This window comes from Grammomys surdaster, unplaced genomic scaffold (assembly GCF_004785775.1).
Source record: "Grammomys surdaster isolate TR1022 unplaced genomic scaffold, NIH_TR_1.0 190, whole genome shotgun sequence".
Lineage (NCBI taxonomy): Eukaryota > Metazoa > Chordata > Mammalia > Rodentia > Muridae > Grammomys > Grammomys surdaster.
The window spans coordinates 6,236,455-6,258,231 of NW_021604635.1; positions in this window are offsets into that span (position 1 = coordinate 6,236,455).

Here is a 21,777-nt window from a genome sequence, read left to right on the forward strand (position 1 = left end):
TCCCACCCCCTGGGGCGTCCAGACTTCTTGAGGTCAATGTTCTCTTCTTCCACCTATGCCCAGCAGGGCCCTCCACTCTTACTTATTCAGCTGAAGCCCTGGATCCCTCCCTAAGTGCTCCCAGGCTGGTGGTTTAGACCCTGGGAGCTGTGGTTAGTTGGTATTGTTGCTCTCCTCATGGTGCCTCAAATCCTTTCAGCTCCTTCAGTCTTCACTCTAACTCCTCCATTGAGAACCCCATGATCAGTTCAATGGCTAGTTGTGAGCATCTGCCTCTGAATATGTCTGACAATTGCAGACCTCTAAGGAGACATCCATATCAGGCTCTTATCAGCATGCACTTCCTGACTTCTACATCAGCATCTACCTTTGGTAACTGCACATGGGATGGATACTCAGGTGGAGTGGTCTTCAGGTGGCCCCTCCTTCAGTTTCTGTCCCTCACTTTGTCTCCATATTTGCTCCCTTGAGTATTTTGTTGCTCCTTCTAAGAAGGACCGAATCACCCCCACTTGGTCTTCCTTCTTTATGAGCTTCATGTGGCCTGTGAGTTGCATCTTGGGTATTTCAAGGTTCTGGGCTAATATCCAGTAATCAGTGAGTGAATATCATGTGTGTTCTTTTGTGATTGGCTTACCTCACTCAGGATGATAATTTCTAGTTCCATCCATTTACCTAGGAACCTCTCGAATTCATTGTTTTTAATAGCTGAGTAATACTCCATTGTGTAAATATACCACATTTTTTGAATCCATTCCTCAGTTGAAGGACATCTGGGTTCTTTCCAGCTCCTGGCTATTATAAATAAGGCTGCTATGAACATAGTTGAGCATATGTCCTTGTTATATGTTCGAGCATCTTCTGGGTATATGCCTAGGAGTGGTATAGCTGGATCCTCAGGTAATGCTATGTCCAATTTTCTGATGAACCGCCACACTGATTTCCAAAGTGGTTGCACCATCTTGTAGTCCCACCAACAATGGAGGAGTGTTCCTCTTTCTCCACACCCTCGCCAGCATCTACTATCACCTGAGGTTTTAATCTTAGCCATTCTGACTGGTGTGAGATGGAATCTCAGGGTTGTTTTGATTTGCATTTCCCTGACGACTAAGGATGCTGAACATTTCTTTAGGTGCTTCTCGGCCATTCGAGTTTCTTCCGTTGATAATTCTTTGTTAAGCTCTATACCCCATTTTTTAATAGGGTAATTTGGTTGTCTGGAGTCTAATTTCTTGAGTTCTTTGTATATATTGGATATTAGCCCTCTATCGGATGAAGGATTGGTAAAGATCCAGCAATGTCTACATTGTAATTCACATGTACCATGGCTCCTCAGGTTTGCCACCTAAGTTTTTACTCTATTTAAGAATCAAAGGACCAGAGAGCTGGCTCAGTTGGTAAGGTGTTTAATATGCAAGCATGAGGACCAGAGTTTGGTCCCCAGAACCCAAGTGAAAATATTAGACGTGTTAGCCTGTGCTTATAATCCTAGTGTTGGACAGGAAGAGACAGGCAGATTCCTAAGGCTAGCTGGCCAGCCCACTTAGCCTTAATCTGTGAACCCCAAGTTCTAGTGAAAGACCCTGCCTCAAAAAACCACAGTGATGCCTTCTGAGGAACAGCATCAGATGTTTACCTCTGGGTTTAACACACGTATACATGTATGTATACACACACATGCACATATACACCTAAAACAAGTAAAAATAAGGATACAGTGATTGATTTGCTCAAGCCAATGAAGACATAGTCAGATCATTACTTGAATAGCAAACACTTTACACAGAGTTTTCAGATTATCTATCAACTTAATTTGACTACTGCTAACATCCCGAATTTAGTCAGTGATTAGTAAGATAGTACTTCTCCAGCACCCCAACCCCTGAGGCTTCTTATGGCTTTATTAGAAGCTCCTAACACTTCAAGATGCTACACAGTCAGAAAACCTGTCATAAAACAGCTTAAGCCTCCAGCTTGCTAAATCTGTACACATGTTCCCCAAGGCTTGGCTTCTCTTTGAAGTTAGCAGACAAGAATGCTTGATTAGATTGGCCTAAGCTTCTCTTCCATCGTCATCCCATGTGGATTTCAAAGCCTTTTGTCAGATTTGTGCTGGTGAGGTAGAGGAATGAAGAATACAGACAGAAGTGATCCGATTTGTAAAGATCCCTCCTTTCCAGAGGCAGGGTTTCCCTGCTATTAAAGCATCACATCACTCTGGCAGAATCATAATGCTCTAAACCCCTCAGCTTGCTGAAGGACTCCTTCAGGTGCTCAGTCCCGTTTAACTATGCAGGATCCTGACTCTTTAGAAACGTCACAGACGACTAGAGTTATTCTGAGGATGCTTCTCCTATTGAATAAGGATAAAAATGAAAAAAATCCATGAAAGGTCTAAAACAGTACCTGAGTTCTGTTTGGCCGAACTTTTGGCTGTTTCTGCCAGACTTGACTGAAGGTCTGCAAAACCTTTGTGGGACCCAAACTCTGAGATCCTTTCCTGAAGAAGCTGAATATTCTAAAAGCACTGAGGCTTGTGGGAAGCAGTAGATTTCAGGGTCAAATTGAGAAATCAGGAAGAAACTGATCAAGTTGGAAATCAGTAAGAAAAGTGGCTTTCATTGGAGGTAATTATTCAAGCTTACCCATTTCTTCAGTGGAAAAACAGCCCTTATTTGTTTCTGACATAATTCTTTTCTTTGATCCTTAGGGTGAACTGACCCTAAAGTTTTCCTCTTAATCACTGTCTCTGCTTATGCCCCGTGCAAGCCCAGACCTTAAGTGTAGGTGAGATCTCTGGCTTGTGTCGTACCAATAGAACACAGCTAACATGATGTGCTGTATGCAGTTATGTGCCATAAAATTTTAAAGTCTTTTTTCTCAGAGATTCTTAGCTCTAACATACCGGTAACCATGTTTAGCTAGACTAAATGGCAGATCTCTAAGGGATAGCCCACAGCCAGCAAGGAACTGAACCTCTCAGTCTAACAATGCATAAAGGATCCAAATCCTATCATCTCCCACTTGGATTTAGAAACTGACCCTTCACCAGTCAAGCTTCTGATGAGTTCTAGTTAGCACCAATAGTGACCTCTAAGATGTGCAAGGAGTCGTATCAGCAAAATTGAACGTTAGAGCTTTATCCAAAGCAACTGTGAACTATTAAATGATGCTCTTTTAAGCTGTTACCCAGCAACGGATAACTATTGGTAGATGTTTATCTAGCTATAATCCTCAATTTAAACTATGCCCTGGAGTCAAATTCATCTCCTTTCTATTTCTCACTCAAACTTTTGTTTAGCACCCATATTATATACTTCCTGTTTTAAATCTCAATTATTTCTCCCAGTTTTCAACGCCAAACAGAACTGGAACTTATTTCTCTCAAATATAGCGCTAAGGCTGATAAACTGTATAGCGTCAGCCATCTAAGAGTGATAACCTTATTTATCTTGTAATAGGGAAGCTTTTCGAAACAGAAATTAATAATCCAGTGTCTTTTGTAAGACAAAACTCAAGCTGTTTTATTTAAAAACCAGTAGAGAGAAAGCTCAAAGGTACAACTTGTATTACAAAAATCATATAGTGATATATAACATTTACCAAAAATATTTAATTGTGGTACAAATAAGTACCAACCAATTCTCAAACCAAATATGTGTGTGTGTGTGTACACATGTGCCTGTTTGCGTGTTTATGTGTATTTGTTTGGGTGTATGTGAATCATGTGTGTGTACGTGCACATGCGTGACTGTATATATATGTAGGGTGAGCACATGAGCATGCTGGTGGTTCTGGGTGGTTTAGATTAGAAGGTAGATTGGGTTTTTAAGTTAAGAAAAAAGGGACAAAGAGACAACAACATCTAACCAGGCCACTTGGAATTAAATGTGACAAGATTTCTGTCAAGTTGAAATGAGTTCCCTAGAAAAAAAAAGTACTGGCAAAGTTTAGTGTCTGTGAGCATCTGGGCAGCATTAAAGCCTGAACAACAAATTCACTGAAAGGGGGTAAAAAAAGTCTGTAAGACAGAAAGGTGCCGGTAATCCCTCTTTATAGTGTCAGGTGTGTCATGATGCATGTGGGTATCTAAAAGCACCAGAGCAATGGGCAGTTCTGAATAGATCTATGGAGACAATGGTAAAGATGCAAAAGATTAGCCTTTTTCTAGGAATGGCAGTTAAGCCTCCAAGAATATGCTATGTACCTTTCTCCCTTACAAGAAACTATACAAGGGATGCAGATTGCTCACCCTTTCAGCAGCTAGGGTGGCTGAGGTGCTGGTCCATACCATGTGAGACCTGAGAGTTGGCTCAAGTGAGGGGCCTGGGAGATGAGAGTGCAAACTGTTGTCCCTTGCCCTAGGACTGGGCAGATTGATGCGAGTCAACCACCACTGAGCCTGTGATAAAGAGGGAAATTCACATCAGCCCAAGTGTAGTGCTGCAGGATGAGAAGGTATAATCACTCAGGACAAATGATTATGCATCACAGAGACCTAAATAAAGGGCCCCTTGGCCTCCCATCCATGTTGCTATTCCTACTGTTGTTCTCACAGAACAATTGGTATCAATGCTGAGCTCTATCTTTTTATTTCCAGGGTCTATCAGGCCCTATTATTTCTTTAAACTCCTCAGCCACTGAATTCTAAGACCAATTGTCACTTGCTTGGAATGGACACTAGTGAATCTGAAAAAAAGGGGGGGCTCTATTAAATAATGATAACTCTTGGGTGTCTTACAGGTTTGGAAAAGCATCTAGAAGAACAAGTCAAATCAGCAGTTGAAATGTTTGTATAAGTGCTCTCGTCCTTTCAAATTCTTTCAGATCTATTCAGTTGTCAATAGTGTACACACAACATACACTATTAACACAAATCCTTGTGATAGGCACAAACTGGATGTTAGTTCCGTACTGCTACAGACAGATGCTGCACACTTTAGTTGCAGGACACAAAAAGATCAAGTTGGAACTGAGGTGGGAGCTTCCTCTCCTCTGGTTATGTTTCAGAGTTTTGAGTAGCACTATATGGACCACTAGGTAACAATTTTTATCAATGATCCTGCTTGGCTATTGAGTGCATGTTATACTACAAAATATTGGGCTGTAGGTGTTCTTTAATGTGATACTGGTACAATTATATAGGTATAATCAGCCACTTTCCGATCAGATATAAAACCTGTTCTACAGAAGAGAACCCATGGTACCCTACCAAGGCATAAGCCTAGGGTAAGAGTAGCCATAGGATTTAGTGGGGAAGCTATTACTATTGTTTTGTTATCTGATATGCTTATCTAACAATTTGCCCATGAACGCTTGTATTTATTCTGGTAGATTACTACTGCTATCTCTCTTGGTCCAGGAAGCTTCTTTCTGCAGTTAACTCTGTTACTGTGGAGACTTACAACTCATCGAACTACTGAGAATAAGTGGGTTTTGCATAATGGTTCAGTGTACAACCATGAAAGGAAATATGATATATCGTATCATCCCTTCCAAAGCTCAGACAACATCACAGAGATAAAGAGAATGGAAGAACAGGAGAGGAAAATATTGTGTTACTGTTTCATGCAGATTAAACCTTTCCATCATGCAGTGAGGGAAGAGGCTTGTGAAGTTCACAAATCGTAAGACACTGACAGGCTTAAAAGGACTGCACAACTTCCAAGACTCACATGGCCCCTGTGTGTAGTTACAGAAGGAATAAACATGACCCCTACTGGTAGTTACGTAAGGAATAAACAGTAACTTGAGGAGAGGAGGCTGTGGTGTAGCTGCCTGCTAGTTGCATAGAAGCTGCAGTGATGCTGTTTTTACTCATGATGGGGTGGGATTATTTTCATGGATGCAGCTGCTGTTGAGTCACCCATGATTCAGTAAATAACGCCATATCCATGCTCCTGCAAGTAGTTGCAATAAACTCAACAGATCGGCAAGCTGGATTTGAATTAATTCACTTCTCTGATTTGAAACTATCTAGTTTGTATGGTGAATAAAAACAGTTTCTCTTAGAAAGATCATAAAGAAAAGGCTAACCTGGGCTACACAGCGAGACTGCTGCAAAAACAGGAAGAAAAATAAAGGAGGTGAGGAAGGAAGGAAGGAAGGAAGGAAGGAAGGAAGGAAGGAAGGAAGAAGAGATAGGGGAAGAGAGAGAAGAAAATAAGGAAGTAGAAAAATTTTGCTTTCACTTTTTTTTTTTGTTTGTTTGTCTGTCCCCTGCCCCCACACCTTGGAAATAGGTACATGCTTTCAAAATGGCACTCACTAGAAAGCTTTTAAAAATCAAAGTAAACAAAATTTGTGGTTGGAAATCATCTTTAAAAAAATAATGATGATTGCTTATTTTAAAGTTTAACTATATTTTAAAGAACTCATTCCCAAATACAAAAGATTCTTGAATATTTAATCCTTTAAAAATTAAGCCTTATCAAATTATTCATACTAACTTATGCAGCGACATGATTTGCAGCTTCAGGGTGAGCTGAGAGAAGGCTAGAGTTGCCTCCCTCTGACCAGTCCTGGTATGAGAGTCTAGCGGAGGCAGTGTGACCCATCCAGCAACAGTCTTATTCACACAATGCACCGAAGTCCTGCTCTGAGACCCATAGACTGTCCTTTAACAAAGCAGAAGAGTGGGAGCTCTGTCTGTGTCTGTGGACTACAAAAATACACACTGATGGTTGCAAAGAGCAGTTGAAACCATGCAAACAAGTATGGACAGACTCCAAGTCCATTGTGAAAAGACTGGTACATACCCGCTCATTCTCTTTCTCCTAAGGGAAGTTCAAATGAGTGTGACTCAGATGAGTGAGTATTGACCATACATTCTCAGCTGAGAAAGGAGAGGGTTTGCCAGTCTTATCAACTCAAAAGGATAAACCCTATTACGTGTGTGTGTGTGTGTGTGTGTGTGTGTGTGTTGTGCATGTGTCATATGTTATATACGTATATATATTGTATATTTTATATATATTGTATTGTATATTATATATACATAAATATATTATATATATACAATATATATACAATATATATAATATATATATATTATATATATGGTTTTTCTCCAATTAAATACATCCTCTTCTTTGCTTGTTATGTGTATCAAAATAAGAGTTTACAAGAAATTGAGTATGGTAGAAGTTAAGTTTTTATTTATTTTTAATTTTTATTTTTTTAACTAAAATAGCTGACAGTTATTGTCTCCACAGTTTATAACACAAGTGAAAACTGCATTTTTTTTTAAATCCTGCTTCTCCCCTCCAAAACTATTCTCTCTGCTAGGAAGTAGGGAAGCCTTCCTTGTCATGTAGCTAAAAAATGCTCAGACTCAGCGCTGAGCCCCCTGGTGAAACAGAACAAGAAAGACAAGACTGACAGAGATCCCTTCTGCACTTGTCAGTCTGGCCCAGTGGGACCATCAAAGAATGATGGAGGCCCAGGCATCATGGGCATGGGGTCTCCCAGTGGTGACCTCATTCCAGGAGCAGGACTCATGGGCATCATCTCAGGAGGAGGAAGACCCATCAATGACATCATGGGAAGGCCTCTCATGAGGGGTTCAAGCATCGTACCAAAGCAAGCAGGAGTGGGAGACTGGGAGAAGCTGGATCATGGTCCCTGAAAGAGGAGAAGCAGAGATTAGAGCTGAAGTTCTCTTTTCCTTGTTGAGATTCAAGTGTTTTGTCAATCAGGCTTTGGGCCCGATCTTCTGTCTAATTCTGGTAGGAGTCTCTCATGTTCTCTGTGTTTTCTATCACTGTAGTATGTCTTTCTTTCAGATGGAGAATCAAAGGTAAGATACACATCATTGTAGCCACAATAAAACATAGATGTTTTATGGTGTTTCAGAGGCAGTTGGTTACCACATTGTTTCATGACACTGGGAAAATCGAAGCTAAATATTTAAGATCAAAAAAGCCAATGCAACCTGTGCACAAGGAAAACATTTAAAGCAGCTGTGAAGTCAAAACTGTCACATCATTATTCAGTTTCCTTTGTTTCAAACATTCTGCTGAAGTCATGTCCTCAACCACTCATGCTGGCCAGTAGTTAACTAAAACAGACCTAAATTACTGAGTAGTTCAAAACTCTTGCATTTTTTTTTTCCTCAGGGAAGTGAGATGATTTACCTATGGGAGTTCTTCCCTAAACATTTCACTCTGGATGCATACTAGCTTCCATTACTTTCACAGGCAAGAAATGAAATGAAACTCCAACCGAGATCTCCTGAATCCCACGAAGAAGAACTGAGGGAGCTAAGAAGAAAACGGAAAAGCTTCCAAAAGCACCAAAGCCATCTTCCCTAAACATTGCCCTGGAGGTCTGAGGCTCAGTCTAGGGTGGTTTGTGGGCTCACAAAGAACCCTGGGTAAGATTTCCAAGTGTTCAATTTCCTCTTCCCAAGATTTTCCTTAAGAGTAAAGAATTTTCAGAAGCACTATCACATTCTCTATTGTCCATAAGAATCTAAGTCAAGACTATTCAAGGACAAGGACCAAAATGGGTGGGGTTGCGGGCAGTGAAGGAAAGGTACAAGAGAGATCAGTGAAAGAGAATGCATATTTATGAAAATACCATAATTGAATCCATCACTTTGTATGCTAACCTTAAAACTTTTTTGAAAATTGTATCAATTAAATAAAAATCTATGTTAAAAACAGTAACACACACAGACACACAGATAGACTCTCTCTCTCACACACACACACACACACACACACACAACTTCACTAGTATGTAGCCTTCGGTCCTCTCTTCAGGGTCTCCACTTAACCAGTGTCATCAAATCCATGTCACCCAACTCCATGCTTTAAAGGAAGTCAGCTAGCAAATATTCTTCCAGTCTGCCCTTGAATTCCTGTTTGTGTTTTCTGTGCCAGTACTAATGATGCCGCTGAGTTATTCCTTCTGTGACCCCTGGCATTTTGTCAGTGTTAAAGCTACTCTTCACAGTAACGGGTTAACAGTCCCCCACCTTAGTATAAACATCTGAACAGGAAAAGAATAGGCCTTGGAACAAGGACAGAAAGATGCTTCTGGGTTTTAGTTTTTGGTTTTTTTTTTTTTTTTGGTTTTGGCTTTTGGTTTTTGGAGTTTTTTATGTTCTGTTTTGTTTTTCATTGACTTGGCAGCCTGTCTAACTCCTAAATAACTCATCGAATACCCAGGAGTCTTACCTTTATTGCCAAGTAAGGCAGAGAAAATTCCAATAGAGCGAATGGGCTAGAGTTGTATTTACCTTTACCAAAACACCAATGGGTTTTGAAATATTATAATAACACTAGTTTAAAAAATTTGAAGAGCCAAGTCCTGAAAAAAGTATGCTTTTTAGCTGTTAATAGAACTCGGGACACGTTAATTCTCTGGCTTCTGGAGATAAGCCCAAACACATGTGACTGTCCATCATTCCTCCCTAAGTCTTATGATGCAGAGGCAAGTGTTTTCCAAAATTACTTTGGTATTTTTGTCCGACTTTGGCTGATATATGTTGAACTAATATGTCTATATACTACCTATTGATTTCCAAGTATGGAAAGACTACATTAAGCCAGGCATAGAATGATAGTTCATTGGTTAAAAGCACTGGCTGCTCTTCCAGCAGACCTGGATTTAATTCCCAGCACACACATTGTGGCTCACGATCATCGATAACTCCAGTCCCAGGAAATCTAATTCCCTTTTATGACCTCCTTAGGCGATAGGCACACAGTGGAGCACAGGCATGTAAAAAAACACCCAGACACTATGTGTATCATTAAACCTTTGAGCTCCATCCCCATTTGCTTCCCAATATAGCAGTTTCTGCTTATAAATCCTGATTTTCAATATTTTATTATTACCATAGAGCTGGCATTCATAAATGAGTTGCTTATAATAGGCATGTTTTCATTGTTGTAAAGCTTTCAGTATTTCTTAAAGTTAATAAACACAGAAATTTTTCCTTTGCTTAGAATTCTAACTTTTCTTTGCAATTTTAATATTATATATATGAAATAGTTTGCACACTCTCTGTCTCTCTCTGTCTCTGTCTCTGTCTCTGTGTCTGTCTGTCTGTCTGTCTGTCTCTCTCTCTCTCTCTCTCTCTCTCTCTCTCTCTGTGTGTGTGTGTGTGTGTGTGTTTTGCAGGGAGATTGAACTGTGGACCTCCATATGTATGTCAGGCAATTGTTCTGAGCTATATCCCTGGATCCACTATACTGCTGACCACCTGGCCAAATGTATCATATAATTACTAATTCTATATTTTTATATCCTTCCTAGACTCTTACATACATGAGTGTTCACATGTTTATACACACACACACATATAGCTCATATATACATTCTAATCTAAATAATTGTTCTTTCTGCCCTGTTGCCCTGTTATGTAACTGTCACAGGGAGATGCTTCCTGCCACATTCCTAATAACCCATTCTTCCATGTCTTCACACACTTTAAATTCCTTACTATGAGGAAACACTTCTCTGAGTGGCTCTCCTTTCCATGACATGAATTTGACATGTGTGTGTGTCTTCTCTGACTTCCTGTATCCAGGTGCTTTATATCCAGGAAGGTACATGTGAGTGGTTCTCTACAACAGGGGTGTGGAAAGACCTGTTGCAGGGAGAATCAAGACACACCTGAGCTGTCAGCACTGAGAAGGCTGAGGAGGGAGGACCAGGAGTTCAAGGCCAGGGCAGGCTGGATATTAAAACCCTGAAAAGAAGAAAAAGGGAAGGGAGGAAAATCAGCAGTTGACATCATGTGCCAGATGGATGTCTGGCAAGTAGATGGTCTCTTTATGCCAACTGGATTTCCACAAAGTCCACTCCAGAAGGCATGTGTTGTACTTGCTGAGGTCTCCAACAGCCTGTGTCCCTTAATGACTAAGAATCTCAGAGCCCTCCTCAGCCCTCCCTTGAATTGGACAACTACATAAATGAGGAATATAATCTTCAGATGCCTTTAGCCACTGAAATAAGTTGCCCCGTCACCTTAATAATCCAAGTTAGAACGCCACAGTTAGAAATCTTCAGAATAAAAGCATTGTCCTTTGCCTTTTGCTTTTAATCTCTATTAAAATTATCCTAATCCTGTTCATTTTTTCTACTATTGTATTTTGTTTACATTTTCACGTATTGTCTCTCCATGTCTAGCTGTTTCCTTTTAATTTGAGCTCTACTTTGCAGACAAAGCAACTTGCAATAGTTTAGTAAGGGCATGCCCATGTGCACCTTTGCTTTGGCTGGGTAGCAAGCCATTGCAGTCCTCACTCTCGGATGCTTGCTGTTTGTTTCACTGATTCTTTGAAAAGACCTTCATGCCGTCTTCTTACTGTTTGTGGAACCCTAGACGGGAGCTGTTCTTGATTGATCACACCAATGTACCTGAGTCCATTAGATCCATTTGTCTTTGATTTCACCTTCTTGCCACAAAGTGATATTCTAAACCTTATATTATTTTTTTCATCATATATTCAAAGTTGAACTGTTATTTCCAGGTCTCTAATTGCTGGTTTTCTTCCATTGCTACTTTTCTCACATGTAGTAATTTCTATTTTTAATGGGAAAAAGTATTGTAGTTTATTTAAATCTTTTCTTATATAATGCTCTGTATGCTGCATGACTCTTGTTTCTGTCTGTCTCTCTATCTCACAAACATCACAGGATGTAGGTATGTGACTGTCATTTGTAACTTATTCTCTATGTCATTAAAATATTTTTCTAAGGCTGTCAAACAATGTCAATCATGTGTTATCAATGGAAGGTCTTGCGTCAGGGTATGGCTAACAGTCCTACCTTGTGCCAAAAGTTTGTGGCTTCCGCCATAGAGAGTGTTAGAACCATGTGGAAGCAAATCTACATGATCCATTTCATGGATGATATTTTAATAGCGGGAAAAGATGGGAAACAGGTACTTCAGTGCTTTGATGATCTTAAAACAACTTTACAGACTGCAGGGTTACAAATAGCACCAGAAAAGGTACAATTACAAGATCCGTATACTTATTTAGGATTTCAGATTAATGGTCCACATATTATTAACAGTAAGGCCATCTTGAGGACTGATTCCCTTAAGACACTTAATGATTTTCAAAAACTGTTGGGAGACATTAATTGGCTACAACCATATTTGAAATTTACAACAGGAGAGTTGAAACCTTTGTTTGACATTCTCAAAGGAGAGCCTGACCCTAAGTCTGGCAGGGCTCTAACAGAGGAGGGTAGAAAAGCCTTACAGAAGGTTGAGAATGCTATTTCATCCCAATTTGTAACTCGTATTAATTATTCTAAGCCTTTATATTTTCTTATTTTTAACACTAAACTAACTCCTACTGCAGTTTTTTGACAAACTGCACCCATATAATGGGTTCATCTTCCCTCATCCCCTAAAAAGATTTTTTATCCATACTATGCAGCTGTAGCAGATATGATTATGTTAGGCAGAGAAAACAGTCGAAAATATTTTGGAAAAGATCCTGAAGTCATAGTACAACCATATACAAGACATCAGGTTAATTGGCTTATGCAGAGTTTTGAAGTTTGGCCTATAGCATGTGCTTCATTTGGTGGTCAACTAGATAACCATTATCCTCCAGACAAATTAGTTCAATTTTGTAATCGCCATGCATTTGTTTTTCCATCTCGTACTGCACATGCACCTATAAAGGAAGCATTGCTAGTTTTCACTGATGGGTCCTCATCAGGAACAGCTGCTTATGCCTTTAAGGATCAAGTAATTTCCTTTGCTACATCAGCTGTGTCAGCTCGATTGGTTGAATTACATGCTGTTGTTGCTGTTTCAAGCATTTCCAAATCAAATTTATTTACACAGATAGTTCATATATAGCTCAATCTATTCCTCTGTTAGAAACTGCTGCTCAAATAAAGCACTCCTCAGAAGCAGCCAATTTGTTTTTACAGTGCCAACAATTAATTTTAAGGAGAAAGTGTAGATTCTTTATAGGACACCTGAGAGCCCACACTGGGCTACCAAGTCCTCTTGCTGAAGGAAACACCAAGTCAGATCTAGCCACTCGTATAGCCACAGTGACTTTATCAGATCTGCCATCTAACTTAGAACAAGCCATAAAGGCTCATGAGTTACATCACCTTAATTCTAAAACTTTAAAGGTCATGTTTAAAATTACTAGAGAACAAGCTAGACTAAATTGTCAAACAATGTCAATCATGTGTTAAACTTTTACCAGTTCCTCACTTAGGTGTGAATCCAAAGGGACTGATACCAAACAGTCTCTGGCAAATGGATGTTACCCATTATAATGAATTTGGAAATCAAAAATATATACATGTATGTGTAGATACATACAGTGGTTTCATTTATGCGACATTACAAACTGGAGAAGCAAGCAAACATGTGATCAATCATATGCTTGCTACAATCGCTGTATTGGGTGTGCCAAAACAGATCAAGACTGACAATGGCACAGGTTATACAAGCTCCAGTTTCCACCAATTTTGTGAAAAATTGTGAATACTACATAAAACGGGTATTCCATATAATCCACAGGGCCAAGATATGGTAGAAAGGGCACATCAAACTATTAAATGTCAATTTGAAAAAACTAAAAATGGGGAATGGTACCCTACTAAAGGATCCCCTAGAAATATCCTTCATCACACGCTCTTTATTTTAAATTTTTTAACTTTGGATTCTGAAGGAAAATCTGCTGTAGATAGATTCTGGCATCCTGATACCAAAAAGAATTTTGCAACAGTCCTCTGAAAAGACCCATTAACTGGAACCTGGAATGGGCCAGATCCAGTGCTTATCTGGGGAAGAGGTTCTGTCTGCACATATTCCCAAGTGGCAGATGCCGCACGCTGGCTCCCAGAGAGACTGATCAAACAAATAGACAACAATAACAAGTCCAGGGAAGAGAAACCCCCTGAGAAGCATATTTTTTCTTTACAGGAAACATGAAGATGCTTCACAATTGTCTTCAAACAGGAGCGATCAACCAGCATACTGGACTTGGGAAGTTCTCAGTGCGGAAGAAGACATCACCACCCACACCTCCAGGGTGGCTCTATTGGACTTTTGGTTCCCTGATTTATGATTTAGTGGGGTACATTGTTTAGACTCAGGAGAAAACCCATTACCACAGTTACTATAATTGCTTTTTGGTTTAGGATTGACTGGGACAGGAATGGGGATTTTCTTTATTTGTTTTGTTAAGATCAAAGCTATGATCAGTTCTGTACTTCTATAGATTTAGATTTAGAGAGAATGGAGTCTGCTATAATGCATTTGTAAAATCCATTATCCTTCTTAGCTGAAATAGTGCTACAGAATAGAAGAGGCTTATAAAAATTACTCCTCCAACAGAGGGAGTTATGTGCTACCCTAAAAAGAGTGTTGCTTTTGCACTAACCGTTCAGGCATTGCTAAGTCTCTTGTCTCTTGGGTTCACAGTGTTCAACAAACTGATGGCTTTTGTACAGTAGATAGACACTATTCAAACGAAACCCATACAGGTCCGTTATTACAAGCTGGAAGTAGGGAACTCCAAAACCTCTTTCATCAAGACTGATGAGGATTAACCCCTAACTTACTCTCTAAGCCGGATAGTCAATGACGGGTAAGAGAACACTTCAAGACCCTTGCCCCAAACTGGGAGGCCTCACCATCCTAAGACAGGAGCTCAACCAATGGCTGTTGAGTATCCAGAGACGGGAAAGGGAGGCTGGGGACCTTTGTTCCAACCTAAGACAGACACAGTTTCTGTAAGTTTTCCCAGCCTTTCCTTTTGAAAACAAATTTAAAAAGGGGGACTGTTGGGAGCCGACTCTGAGCAGAAAGCGGCTATCATCTTTGCAGCTATCTCGAGCCATATACCCTGACAAGAGACTTGTTTTTCAACAGCCTACAACAGCTGAGCACACTCTGATAATTATCTTGATATACTCATGATATCCTTTCAATCAAGGCCAGGCAGTGGTGCCACATGCCTTTAATCCCAGCACTTGAAAGCCTCAAGGTGAGACTCAAGGCGAGACTTGAGGAGAGATATAAAAGGAAAGACTTGAGGAGAGAACAGAGCAGACTCTGTCTCGTCTCCAGATCAGACTCTGTCTCGTCTCCATTCTTTGAGTCTCCGTCCCCACTCTCTCTCTTCCTAAGCCCTGACCGGAGAACCAGAGAAGCAGAACGGGCCATTACATAAGGTGGTCATTCTCAATCTTCCTAATACTGTGACCCTTTAATATGGTTCATAGTGTTGAACCCCAACCGTAAAATTATTTTCATTGTTGCTTCATAAGTGTGATTTTACAACTGTAATGATTCATAATGTAAATATTTGTGTTTTCCAACCCTGTGTAAGGCTGAGAACAGCTGTTCTAAGCCATCATACCTACGTATGTCACAGACTAATTGAAGACTTGAAAGAACACGGCTTCACTGGCTTTTGGAATGGATCTCAAAACTGTTATGTTTATGATAAACATGTTCTTCAGGGTCATTTCATTATAAAGATTTATCAAGGAGGGGGTAATAACATTCTGACCAATGATAAGTACCATTGAATCTTAGATATTAAGAAAAATAGCATGTAAATTGCATTTAAAATAAGAGGCAAAAATAAATGGTGGGCTATTTCCTGGTCTGCTGTCTACTGTTCTGTCTTTCCTACACAAAAGTAACCTCTACTTTTGACTTGATTGATTTCAAGCATGATTTTTAAAATAGCATTCCTGATTATAGAAACAGAACATGCTTACTGTAGATATTTAGAAATGTGGAATTACAGAAAACCCCAAAGGAAGCAACAAAATCATTAGCAACTACCCTACTCAGGGAAACCCCTCGTTATCAGTTTGTTTTATAGCCTTCCCACCCGGTGCCTGCAGTAGACCTTTGGGCACTTAGAAGGCTGTGCGAGCTGATTCCATTATTATCAACACATAGTGATTGTCTTTCATGCCACCGAAACATTATTTTAAGGTAAAGTATCTAAACATATGGATGGATAGAATCTCCTTCATCTCCTGTTGCTCCTCATTAGCTGGTTGCCAGTTCTTTGCCATCATAACAATGCTACAAAGACATCCTAACATATAAACCAGTTAATACCTCACAGTTATTTCCCTGAAGTGAAAGCCTAGGATGGACTTGGAAGGGCATGAGTTTCCAAACCTCCAATACCATGCCATGCAAACTTCCAGCCAGACCATTCCAGTTTTGGAGAACCAATAGCAATGTGCTAAAGAGCTTATTTGTCTGTAATTTTATTAAGACAAATTATTATTTAAAGGCTTGTTTTGTTTTGATGACTGATCCATGTGAGTCCATAGCCTCTATGTTCAGACATGAGGGAAGCTTTGATCTCTTCCTCTTTAGACAGAGTCTTGATGATGTCCTTCTTGACCTGAAGGTGATTGTCCCAGCACTTTCATGCTTCCATAATCTTAGATATGCGAGCCTCAGCCTGATAAGCCAGGAATTTCTTACAGGCCTTTTCTGCCTTCAGCTTGTGGTTGTGTTCCATGAGAATCTGCTTGTTTTTTAATATATTTGATCTTCAAGTACAAGCTGTGATACCTGTGGTGGTCATGCTTCTTAGATTAACAATATCATCTGAGAAGCCATAGCAGTATTTGTACTCTTTTCATCCAGGTTATCTTCTCCAGCATTCAAGCATGAAGAGTACCCTTTCACTTCCCTATGCCCGATTGCCTACGCTTCCAAACAACCAGAGTGGGAATGGTCACTCACAAGCTCCAGGATGATCAGCGCATCTTTGATCAGCTTCCTTATCTGCTGACAGTAATTGGCATTGTCAATTTCATTAGCCTCATTGAGGTCCAATCAGACCTTCTTTCTACCACAGAGGAGAAGACATCAGGCAAACCTCTTCTAAAGCCTGCGCACATTCATGGCTGCAGACGCACAAGCAGGGAAACTTGATGGGTAAGGAAGTTTTGCTGCAGTGGTATTGATGACTGCAGATTCATAATCAAGAATAAGAGACATAGAAGACTTCAGAGCCAACTTCTCTCAATCTCTCCCCAAAGACACAGTTCAGATAGGAAGCCTTTGAAGAGAGTTCTTAAAAAATGTGGTAAGGATGCTGAAGTGTAGCTCTTCATAAATGATGGGCTTTCAAGGGGATCAGGTTGGGGTGTAGACAGACAAAGATAACCTCACTCAGTTAAAGTTCTGGCCACTGGAAGTTTGACCATGCTCCAATGAGTATATGGGCAATACAAATTAGACATGGTGTATTTTTACTTCTTTTTGTGGGGGAGGACACAGGGTTGGGAGGGTGGACCTGAAATGAATGAGAAGATAATATGATTAGGGTATGTGAAATTCCCAAATAATAAATAAAAATGTGTTGGGAAAAAGACAGATTATTTCATATGTACTTATTTAATGAGTTCACCTCTATTCAAGCACCATTAAATGAAGAGTTAAGTAATAAAGCAATTCACCATTAGAGTTTCCAAAAACGTATAAAATTCCTATATGGACATAGTGGTACACACTTATAATCCTAGGACTGAGAGACTAAGGCAGAGAAGTCTGCCATGAACACAAGGCCAGCCTGAGCTACATACTAAGATTTTGTCTTTTATATAAAGAGACAGAAAGACAGAACTCATAAAATTCATGATAATTTTGTCATTTTAACATAGTCTTATTAACGTATTTTTTTTCAATAATGTCCTTTATAAGAGTAGACTAAATTGGACAGCTTTATTTAAATGTAACAAATAAATAATAGAGACAAATACTGAATGCTTTCAAAATGTCACATGGTTGCTGTCTTTTTCTCTTTTGTTTTAATTTGAGATAATACATGGATAGCACAGAAATTTCATGAAGATAATTTATATAATTTCACAGATATCACAGAAATTTCTCATTTTTCCAGTTTCATTAACTTTTGTCAAATGTTTAATTTTATAAACATCTCCCTATCAGCAGATCAGAAGCACAGCAGGAGGTGACATGTGCATGGACAAGCAGCACCAAGTTGCCACGTTTAAAAAGTAAATGCTCACTGAAGCACAATCATGGCAACTTAGTGATGTCACTGTGTTCTCTATGAACTGAATTATTCCTAATCAGATTCATGCAAGCCACATCATCTCATTGATGCCTTAGTTCCTGCTCCTCTAATTACCAGCAATGTTGAGCATGTTTTCTTAAGTGTTTTGATTGGTTGTTGTTTCTTAATTTCCAGCATAAGCCTTTCATCTACATTGCAATGTATGTAATTTAGAATTATAAATACTATTTATGAATCGAGAGTATAAAAACTTGTCATAATTGATTTGAATAAAAATAGTTAATTGAGCATAGTTAATGTCGGCATACGGTTTATGTGTGTGTGCATCTGTTTGTTTTAGACCTACAAACGCTCTGAATTCTTATGTATGCAATCAAACAGCTCAATGTTTCCTTGAAATTATTTTGTATATTACGTTAAAAGATGATCTGATCTGATTTACCCTCAATTTCTTTCTTTTCTTTTTTCGAAGGATAGAGATAAGGTAGGCCTTGTTTCCTTGTAAGTAAATCAATCTACTGTTATTCCAGTTGGTTAGGACTATATTCTATTACATGTTATAACCACTTAGTTGAATTGCATTTTCTTTTTTTCTTTTTTGAAGACCAGCCTGGCCTGAATTCACAGAGAATCTGCCAGTTAGCTATGCCTTTCCAATGTTTCTGTCAACACTCAGCCAAGGCACTCATAAGGCTATGAGCTCTGCACCAGCATTTCTTACTCATTCCTTTCCCCACCTTGAATTGACATAGAGTCTCATTTATATAGTATTTCGATATACTTAAAGTTTTAATCCAATTGGATCTTCATCAGAATTGTATTTATATCAGTGATTAATTCCGGAAAATTTCCATATTCAAAGCTGTTTTTTTCTAGCCACCTATGTACTGTTAAGTTATGCTCCACAATTAGAACATAAGATTAGTAGGATTGTTCAGTGGTTAAAGCAGTTGCTGGGCAAGCCTGGGAACCTAAGTTTGCTTCACGGAAGCAACAGTGGAAGTTATCCTCTGACCTACACATATGTGTCTCCATACCCACACCCACAATAGTAAGAAGTTAAAATGTAAAAAAGCAATGCATTTACAGTGCTCAGTAAAATCATGCAGGTTTCCTCAAAAGTCCCTGGATATTCTCAGTCTACATCTTTGTGATAGTATTACTGTGACTTTCTCCCAAACTTTAAGTAACCAGCTTTCCTTCTTTGCCCAGGACTATGAAACTTAGAGTTCTGAGAGCAAAAATCAAGAAGGCCCAGATAAACTGCAATGGTTAGCTACCCTATGTCTGCCATACAGCTGACACCATGCCAACATTTGGATTTGTCTCATTTTAGCATGTTCAAACTGTTTCTCTGGAAGTTTGTCCTAAGTGGACTTTCTATTTTTCATTTTGAATATGACATATAAAAAGAGAATTTGAAGCTCTGGGTAGTGATTTCTGTCTTCAGAGAGATTTAACTTTGCCTGAACACTGAAGTAAGAGTGTTGCATTCTCAAATGGTTGAGATGGATCAAAGCTGGCATGGTTTTCCCTGAGTGATCTGGTCTTTCTCTAGGAGGATATGAGTCTTTGGGAAACAACCCAATCAAAAATGAGAGTATTTACCAGAGTAACTCTTTGTAGGTTCCCTACTCTACTTTGAGGCATTAGAAAATCAAGACTGCCAAACACTTCCTTCTCCCCTGCCTCCTACAATGAGAACTGAAAACTCTCTAGCTTTATCCTGTCACCAGTGTTTCTAACTGATGGGTACATTAAAGCAGGAAAGCTTGCTGGTGCAAAGCCTGCCTGTGGTGCCTTATTCTCTAAGAGCTGAACCCCCATTCCTTAACCCCTCAGGAGCTCTTCCATGTTTTCAGAGTCAGCTGTTGTTGCTATTGTTATCCAGGTCATTTGAGTTTTTCTTAGTGGACAAAGATGGTTTTAGAGAAAGTCACCTAACATGGTCCTAAAGTGAAATCATTCTTTTTTTTCCGCTAATTAATTTCTTCTTTTCTTTTTTTAAGCTCCTTTCATCTACTTTCCTTTGGCTTGTTTTATAGACATTGCTTTTGGCCTTTTTGAGTTGAATGTTTTTGCTTGCGTTCTTTCCAGACACTTCCTTGATGCAAGCTGATTTTGAGATTATTAACAAATTTTCATGAGTAATATCTAACAATACTACAAAGTCTACCCAAAAAAGCTACTCAACAAATAGTTGATGTTTTGCTGTCTGATGTCTAGTATCCACTTCCTACTTTTAAATAGTACTCAGATTATGGTTCAAGTATCTGCTTCTGCTCTTCCAGCTAAACTTCTTTGACTGATTCTGGTTCTGTTCTCACCTCTAATTTTAGGCTTCAAAATGGTTTTGAATCAAATTATACATTCTGTTCCTCTCACTGGAGTAATTGGTTCAGGTCTATCCATACAATCTAGTGAAATTTAGTCTGAGCCATCTCAAGAATCAATATCCTTTTTCTCCTCCGCAGTAGAGAGACTACATTATGCTCTGGTTTTTCCTCATCTTCATTTTGCAGCAATGAGAGAAGCCTGCCAGGGCCTAGCATGGTACAGGCCTGGAATTGGATGGAGCTGTCTGAGTCTGAGAGCTGTTGCTCTGATTATACCACACTGGAAGCCATGGTGCACTGATTATACTACATTGGATGCCACCTTCCAGCTGACATTTCTCTACTGAACCAATAGATTCCTCTTCTTATTTAAACCACCTTGAATCTAATTGACTTTTCTTTCACTCACAGACAATTGCCGTCTAACTAATATACTGGAGTATATTATACAAACATTTTGTAAGGATGATTATGTTACAAAAGAGTAAAACTAAAACAAATAAAAAGAAAAAAGCAGAACAAAAATTGGATTTATGTTAAGATTATATTCATTGGCCAATTAAATCAAAAAACAAGCCACTCATTTTAGACATCAAGAATCTTGTTTGTCTCCTTAGTGCATTACTAACACCTAGTATTTGACATTTTTAAAAAGAAATACACAGTAAGTGCATGTTAAATAAGTCAATAGTTATGGTTATGTAGAACATTTTTATCTAAAGCTATTGGCATGAACTTTCAAGTACTAGGAGTTATCATTTTCTTGGTATGTCAGATATCGTAAGCCTGTGACTAAGAAGACATCTCAACATCCATGTGATCTCGTTCAAATGAAATGATTGGGTCCTAAGACTACCAAGACTGAAAGGGTATATTATAAACAATATATATATAAACTCCAAATATTTCTAGCAATAAATGCTTGGCATGTGTTTCAATAGAGTATAAATTTACTTGACCAGCAGCAGCTTATAAAGATTGTATAACCAAGCTACAGGATGCCTCCAGCTCCACTATTTGTAAAAATAAATGAATAGCACTAAGATCACTTCCAACTTAAAAACTAACATGAGTTTAGAATTCTTAAGCTATTCTCTCTTCATTATGGTGATCAAAGTCATTCACATTTTCAGCCTATTTTCCTGCTGGTCTTTGTGTGTATTGGGTCTACTGGCTCTGTTTTGGTACTCAGACTGCAAGAGGCAAGGGTTTCCATGTCCAAAGACCAACAGCACTTCAGCAAGCACTGAAGCACAGCTGAGTAAAGACAGCATAAATCAACTCTCCTCCTTATTGAAGGGAACACACACACATACACACACACACACACACACACACACACACCCTTCTTCAGAAAGGCGCAAGCATGGAAAGCTTTACGGACAAAATGAGCCTAACAGGACAGTATACCAAAAAAT